Here is an 8,426-nt window from a genome sequence, read left to right as displayed (position 1 = left end):
CATACACAAAAATTAACTGAAATGGATTAGAGACCTAAATGTAAGACCAGACACTATAAAACTCTTAGATGAAAACATAGGAAGAACACTCTTTGACATAAATCACAGCAAGATCTGTTTTGATCCACTTCCTAGAGTAATGGAAGTAAAAACAAAAATAAACAAATGGGACCTAATGAAACTTAAAAGCTTTTGCACAGCAAAGGAAACCATAAACAAGATGAAAAGACACCCCTCAGGATGGGAGAAAATATTTGCAAATGAATCAATGGACAAAGAATTAATCTCCAAAGTATATAAACAGCTCATGCAGCTCAATATTAAAAAAACAAAAAACCCAATCCAAAAATGGGCAGAAGACCTAAATAGACATTTCTCCAAAGAAGACATACAGATGGCCAAGAGGCACATGAAAAGCTGCTCAACATCACTAATTATTAGAGAAATGAAATCAAAACTACAATGAGGTATCACCTCACACCAGTTAGAATGGCCATCATCAGAAAATCTACAAACAACAAAAGGTGGAGAGGGTGTGGAGAAAAGGGAACCCTCTTGCAGTGTTGGTGGGAATGCAAATTGATACAGCCACTATGGAGAACAGTATGGAGGTTCCTTAAAGAACTAAAAATAGAATTACCATATGAGCCAGCAATCCCACTACTGGGCATATACCCAGAGAAAACCATAATTCAAAAAGACACATGAACCCTAATGTTCATTGAAGGACTATTTACAATAGCCAGGTCATGGAAGCAAGCTAAATGCCCATCGACAGACGAATGGATAAAGAAGATGTGGTACATATATACAATGCAATATTACTCAGCCATGAAAAGGAATGAAATTGGGTCATTTGTAGAGACATGGATGGATCTAGAGACTGTCATACAGAGTGAAGTAAGTCAGAAAGAGAAAAACAAATATCGTATATTAACACATATATGTGGAACCTAGGAAAATGGTACAGATGAACCAGTTTGCAAGGTAGAAATAGAGACACATATGTAGAGAACAAATGTATGGACACCAAGGGGGGAAAGCGGCAGGAGGTGGTGGTGGTGGTGTGATGAATTGGGAGATTGGGATTGACATGTATTCATTGATGTGTATGAAATTGATGACTAATAAGAACTTGCTGTATAAAAAAATAAGTAAAATAAAATTCAAAAAAAGAGAAAAGGTAGTTGAGACAGCAGGTATACACCTTTTAAAAATAGTTTGGTAAAAATATAAAGAGAGAAAGGAGTAGCTAAAATGCATGTATGTTTATTTAAAATGATTTTTCAATTATCAAACCACATCAACAAGAAATGCAAAGCATATAGTAAAAAAAGAAAACAGAATCCCTCTACCCAAAACCAAATATGGTTAAAATATTGCTTAAAAATTGCTTAAGTTTTTCTTCTAACGTTTCTCCTATAACAACAATAATAATTACTAGGTGCCATTTAGCAAGCTCATATGCTGAACTCTTTTCTAAATTCTTTAAAAATATTCTTTCAGGGCTTCCCTGGTGGCTTAGTGGTTGAGAGTCCGCCTGCCGATGCAGGGGACACGGGTTCGTGTCCCGGTCCGGGAAGATCCCACATGCCGCGGAGCGGCTAGGCCCGTGAGCCATGGCCGCTAAGCCTGCGCGTCCGGAGCCTGTGCTCCGCAACGGGACAGGCCACAACAGTGAGAGGCCCGCGTACCGCCAAAAAAAAAAAATTGGCTAAAGTATCAATAGTAAATTTTATATTGTGTATATTTTACCACAAAAACCTGTTCTAATTCAAATCTTCAATTCTATAAGATGTGTTATACAACTAATAGATGGATTTGAACCCAGGAATTCTGACTACAGAACCTAGGTTCTTTGCCCATATTTTTAAAAAGAAAGAGAGAACAGTATAAAGAACCTCCATACCGATCACCCTGTTTCAACAATTCTCTGCTTCTGGCCAACCTTGTTTCATCTGTTCCCCAACCTATTCCCTGCCCTGCCTCTAGGATATTTTGGTGTAAATTTCAGACATCATGTCATTTAATCTGTAAATATTTCAATATATAGCTCTAAAAGAATAATTTTTTAAAAATTGTAACACTTTGAAAAATCTAACGATTTCTTAATATCATCAAGTATTCTGTTACTGTTCACATTTCCCCAATTGCCTTACAAATTTTTAAGTTTGTTTGAATTAGGACCCAAATAAAACTTACACACTGCAATTGGTTGATGTTTCTAAGCCTTCCAACAAGAAGTTCCTCCTCCATCTTTTGTTGTTCTTGTTCTTAGAGGTTGTTTTGTTGTTGTTTTGTATTTTTTAAATGATGTGTGTCATTTGTTCTGTGGAGTTCTGCACAGTTCAGATTTTGCCCATTGCCTCCTTCAGAATGTTCCTTTGTCCCCTGTATTTCCTGTAAAGTGGTTGGATCTGGAGTCTTCACCAGTTTCAGGATCTGCTGTTTCGGCAAGAAGAAGTCATAGGCAGTGCTCTGTATTCCCGTTAGGAAGCACAGAATAGCCAAGTGCCTGCTGCATTTTTTGTGATGTTAACCATCACTGATAATTATCACCCAGGTCCATAAATTCACTGAGGATTGGGAAATGATGACATTCCCTCTTCGTGTATTAGCTGGACTGTTTTAACAGAGAAAAATTTTCCTTCATCAGTTTTTTGGTTATCAAGGTACAGTGTATACAGGAAAGGTAGGATGAATACTTGGTAATTTCTCTTTATGTACCACTTTTCAAAATGCTGTGTCAGTTTCTTAGCAGTGAATATTCTTTGTTTGTTGTCGTAGTATCGTTTTGATTGTTTGTCTTAATATCATCTTGAACTCATGATTTAAACATATTTGATGTTTCAATCTGTTCTAGTTACTGTGGTAGGCAGAATAAAGCTCCCCAAATATGCTCATGTCCTAATGCCAGGAATCTGTGAACATGTTACATTACATGGCAAAGAGGAATTAAGGTAGCAAATGGAATCAAGTTCGCCAACCTGTCGACTTTAAAATAGGGAGATATCCTGGATTACCTGGGTGGCTCCAAGTACTCACCAGGGGCCTTACAAGTGGAAGAGGGAGGCAAAAAGAGGAGGTGATGGGATGTGAGGACTCTACCACTGCTGGCTCTGAGACAGAGGAAGGGGGTCGTGGGCCAAGGAAGGCAGGCAGTCTCCAGAAGCTGGAAAGGCAAGGAAACTGATTTTTCCCTAAAGCTTCCAGAAAGGAATGCAGTCCTGCTGACGCCTTGGTTTTAGGTCAGTGAGACCCGTGTGGGCTTTTTTTTTTTTTTTAAAGAAGATGTTGGGGGTAGGAGTTTAATTAATTATTTATTTATTTGGCTGCGTTGGGTCTTCGTTTCTGTGTGAGGGCTTTCTCTGGTTGTGGCAAGCGGGGACCACTCTTCATCGCGGTGCGTGGGCCTCTGACTATCGCGGCCTCTTTTGTTGCGGAGCAAAGGCTCCAGACACGCAGGCTCAGTAGTTGTGGCTCACGGGCCTAGTTGCTCTGCGGCATATGGGATCCTCCCAGACCAGGGCTCGAACCCGTGTCCCCTAGCATTAGCAGGCAGATTCTCAACCACTACGCCACCAGGGAAGCCCCTGTGTGGGCTTTTAACCTACAGAACTGCAACTCTGTTGTTTAACCTTTTAACCTACAGAACTGCAACTCTGTTGTTTTTAAGCTGATAAATTTGCAGCAACGTGGATGGATCTAGAGATTATCATACTAACTGAAGTAAGGCAGACAAAGACAAATATTATATGATTTGCCATATGATCTGTTGTTTTTAAGCTGATAAATTTCATTAGATCCCTATCACTCCATACTGATCCATCCTTGGCCAGTGATATCCTTTGCAAATTGGCTTCCAACTCCTTGAATTTTCTTGCTTTCTAGTATGACAAGATGCCACAGGCCCACCTATTGGTAAACTCATAGAATTTGGCTTCTGTCTCAACTTCTCTTGTTCTCTTTACTGTAACCAATGATTTTAAACAGGAAAATGCAGTACTTATCATTTTTGTCTTCTCTGCACACTTTACTCCCTTCTTTTCCAAAAGGCTTCCATCTTTCCCTATGATATCACCGAAGAATCCTGTTCCATTGCCCTCTTTCTCTTCCTTCCTCACGCCCTAAGCCTGTCCTCGGGTCTCATTTCTTCTTTCTCCACACACTCTTCCTCAGTATCCCATCCATATGCAATAATCCCCCGTTCCAAGGGCTCCTAAAGATTTATTTCTCTCCCTTATCTCTCCTGGTACCAATACAGGACATCATTTCCAACTGCTCGTTGAGAGCTGCCACCTGTACAAACAACCTACACATCAAATTCATGGCAAAACCTTTATTCCCATTGTCCCCCAACGCTTTCATTACTGGCTTTTTCTGTGAATAGTCCACTCAGATTCAAACTCTGGCGGCTATTTTAAACTCTTCCTTGTCCTCTGACGCTCCTAAAATAAGAAATATAACTGCCACCAAATAATTATAATATTTTTACTTTGGTTTTGCTATAATAAATGAAATTTTTTAAAGTTTGTTTTGCCCTTGAGTGTGCATCCATGGACAGAGACCCCCGTGAGAAGCCAAATAATCATCAGAGGTTGCTTGTGAGCACAGAACTAGAGCACGGGGGTGACACGGTTTGAAGAGTTAATGTCTCCAGTTAAGATGGTGTGGTGTGTGGGCCTTCTCATGGGATTACAACACCTGGAGTCTTCGCTAAGGCTCCCTCTCCCCTGAGGAAGCTTAGGTGGTCCCTACCAACCTTTCTTTCTATGCCTCCTGCCTGACAACATTCTTTTGATTTCCCTAGAAATATTAATATCTTCAAACTGGTGGCAGACTATCTTACAGGCACATAAAGTCACAAAATTAAATGAGATGGGTATCTCTATCTATCTAGAGTTAGACCTACCTAGGAGAGTAGCTATGTCTCTGCTTAACACTTGGCATGACCTTTAAGAAATATTACTTGAAAACAACTATTTGTGTATATGCTGTGATGCTAGATGTGGGCCTGAGTGGCCTGTGCGTCACTATGGAGCTTAGCGCCCTCTTGTGTTCACTACAAAGTCAGGCACAGAGGGCTCTCCATGATTTACCAGAAGTATTTTTAACTGCATCTTTATGGGAAGTGTCTGAATTTGGCTTCCAATTTTTAAAAGGATTTGGCACCCTGAGAATCATATGTACACAGAGCCAACTCTAGGAAAAACCGAACATAAAATTCTTTAGATACCTTATTTTCTCTTTCTTTTCATCCCTTTTATTTTTTCTTTCATTAGATCCCTATTCACTCCAACAGTTTCCTTTCCCCCATTTTATTCCCTCCAGAGCTCCTAGATCATATTTGATCCTGTAACTTACTATTAAATAATCTAAATTTAAATTTGTGTAATTTTTATGCTTCCAAGAAATATTTTGATACATTAGTCATCAAAATATGTTGTTTAGATGGAAAGACGAAACCAAAGAGAGCTCAATTGCATTAGAGAAATGCAAATCAAAACCACAATGAGGTATCATCTCACACAGGTCAGAACGGCTATCAACAAAAAGTACAAAAAATAAATGCTGGAGAGGGTGTGGAGAAAAGGGAACCGTCTTGCACTGTTGGTGGGAATGTAAATTGGTGCAGCCAATACGGAAAACAGTATGGAGGTTCCTCAAAAAACTAAAAATAGAGTTGCCATATGATCTAGCAATCCCACTCCTGGGCATATATTCAGACAAAACTATAATTTGAAAAGATTGCAGCACTATTTACAATAGCCAAGACATGGAAACAACCTAAATGTTCATGGACAGGTGAATGAATACAGAAGATGTGGTACACACATATACAAAGGAATATTACTCAGTCATAAGAAAACAATGAAATAATGCTATTTGCAGCAACGTGGGTGGATCTAGAGATTATCATACTAACTGAAGTAAGACAGACAAAGACAAATATTATATGATATCACTTATTTGTGGAATCTTAAAAAGGATACAGATGAACTTATGTACAAAACAGAAACGGACTCGGGGGCTTCCCTGGTGGCGCAGTGGCTAAGAATCCTCCTGCCAAGGCAGGTGACTCGGGTTTGATCCCTGGTCCGGGAAGATCCCACATGCTGCGGAGCAACTAAGCCCACGTGCCACAACTACTGATCCTGCGCTCTAGAGCCCATAAGCCACAACTATTGAAGCCCGTGCGCCTAGAGCCGGTGCTCCGCAACAAGAGAAGCCACCGCAATGAGAAGCCCGCGCACCACAATGAAGGGTAGCCCCTGCTCGCTGCAACTAGAGAAAGCCCACGCACAGCGACAAAGACCCAATACAGCCCAAAAAAATCCACCAGAAACAGACTTACAGACACAGAAAACAATCTTATGGTTACCAAGGGGAAAGGGGAGGAGGATAAATTAGGAGTTTGGGATTAACAGATACACACTACTATATATAAAATAAATTCTACTGTATAGCACAGAGAACTATATTCAATATCTTGTGAAATAATCTGAAAAAGAATATATATCTATATATAATCACTTTGCTGTACATCTGAAACTAACACAACATTGTAAATAAACTATACTTCAATTTTTAAAAAAAGTTTTTTAAGGTGTCACAGCTCTAGACTTCATTGGGAAAAACGTTTACCCTCAGAAATGAGTTGGGTTTTTAGTAAAAGACATGAAACTGATTGTGAAGAGAGAGACAGATTCAAACTCTTCCAGAATCTCAAAATGGCAATGACCCCTACAACTCAAAGAATAGGGCATTTATACCCTAGCTCAATGTTAAGACCCAAACAATTACCCAGGATACACCAAACAGGATTAAATCACACATAGTCATGAAATTCTTCTGGCTCTCCCTTCAGATAACATAAATAAACATTTATTTTGAACCCTGTGTAAGGCACTTTACAGACATGCCAATCACAGGGCTGTCAGGCCCATCAACTACTTCCGAGGCAAAGTACCTTCCTGAGAGCCCCGAGCTAACTGAAGTGGGCCATCCCTATGTTGTTTTGTAGTAAGAGAAGCCCTCTGATTAGGACAGAAGTGGGCACCTGGAAACCTCTGAAGTGGCTTGGTTTAAAAAGCTCTACCTATCAGGGATAATAGAGCCAACTGGATTTTCTCCCTCAGGTAGTTGAATGGGGAAGAGTCAGCTAGTTGATAACAGGTGGTAGATAAGACGTAAAAGAGAAGCAAAGTCCAAAAGAGGAGTCATATGAATGGCAGCATATTAATTAAAGATCCATCAACTCCTGCTGAAAGGGCAAGTGTTAATCTGGTCCCTAAAGCTGGTTTAGATTGTGAATGGAGCTACTCTTGGAAGGGAAAGTGATACCAGCCTCCCTCTTTGCAATGAAGTTTATTCCAATAAACCCCCATTACCTGTGAGAGCTCTCGTTCACACAAAGAAAAGTAACAGCAGTGTGGGGAATAAAAGTTAAAGGAGATAGTCTCTGCTATCATAAAATTTGAATTGTAGTTGGGAGGATCATGCATATTAATTCATGGAATATTTATTAGTTTCCTACTGCTGAGTAGTATATTAAGTACTAGAGATACAAAGATAAGTAGAACATAGACCCTGTCCTCCAGGGGCTCAGAGACTCCAGTGGGAAGTGGATGGTGTGAAAGTGATGTCCAGAATGCAGAGGGAATAGGGGAGGAACTGAAGATGCTTCTAAAGTCCACTTACTGCTTCCTACCATTAGAAAAGAATATTGCTCGATGTTTCTGTCCATGTGGAGGAAGTTCAGTTAAGATAAATCATGGCCTCTTCCATTCCCCTACTCCTTCCTCTGGGGAAGTTTAATCTTAGGAAGAATTAAAATCGGCATGTGTGGACCAAATCTTCTCTTCTTCCTTTTGGGATCTAGGACATTCTAACTTTGGTCCAACATTGCCTACAAGTGGTACTTAGGTCTGCCTAACTTTGGGGTTCAGTAAGTAGGCCTACTTGGCTCTTCACCTAAGCTTCCCAACTTCATTTTTTTTTTTTTTTTTTTTTTTTTTTTTTTTTTTTGCGGTACATGGGCCTCTCACTGTTGTGGCCTCTCCCGTTGCAGAGCACAGGCTCCGGACGCGCAGGCTCAGCGGCCATGGCCCACGGGCCCAGCCGCCCCGCGGCACGTGGGATCCTCCCGGACCGGGGCACGAACCCATGTCCCCCGCATCGGCAGGCGGACTCCCAACCACTGCGCCACCAGGGAAGCCCCCAACTTCATTTTATCAGCAAACACAGTGGTATTTAATTTCCCATCTGCCTTGTTCTTGTATTTTTCCTTTTGTTCAGATCCTGTGTGGGGAAGAGAAATTATTATGTGAACACCCTGGAGGCAACAACACCCAACACCCAACTTAAAGACATGGAGGTCTTTAAGACCCCAGTATGCACTCCTCCAACCACTGTTGTCTAGACCA

The sequence above is a fragment of the Phocoena sinus genome, chromosome 9 (assembly GCF_008692025.1).
Source record: "Phocoena sinus isolate mPhoSin1 chromosome 9, mPhoSin1.pri, whole genome shotgun sequence".
NCBI lineage: Eukaryota > Metazoa > Chordata > Mammalia > Artiodactyla > Phocoenidae > Phocoena > Phocoena sinus.
Note: the sequence above shows the minus strand (reverse complement) of the source record.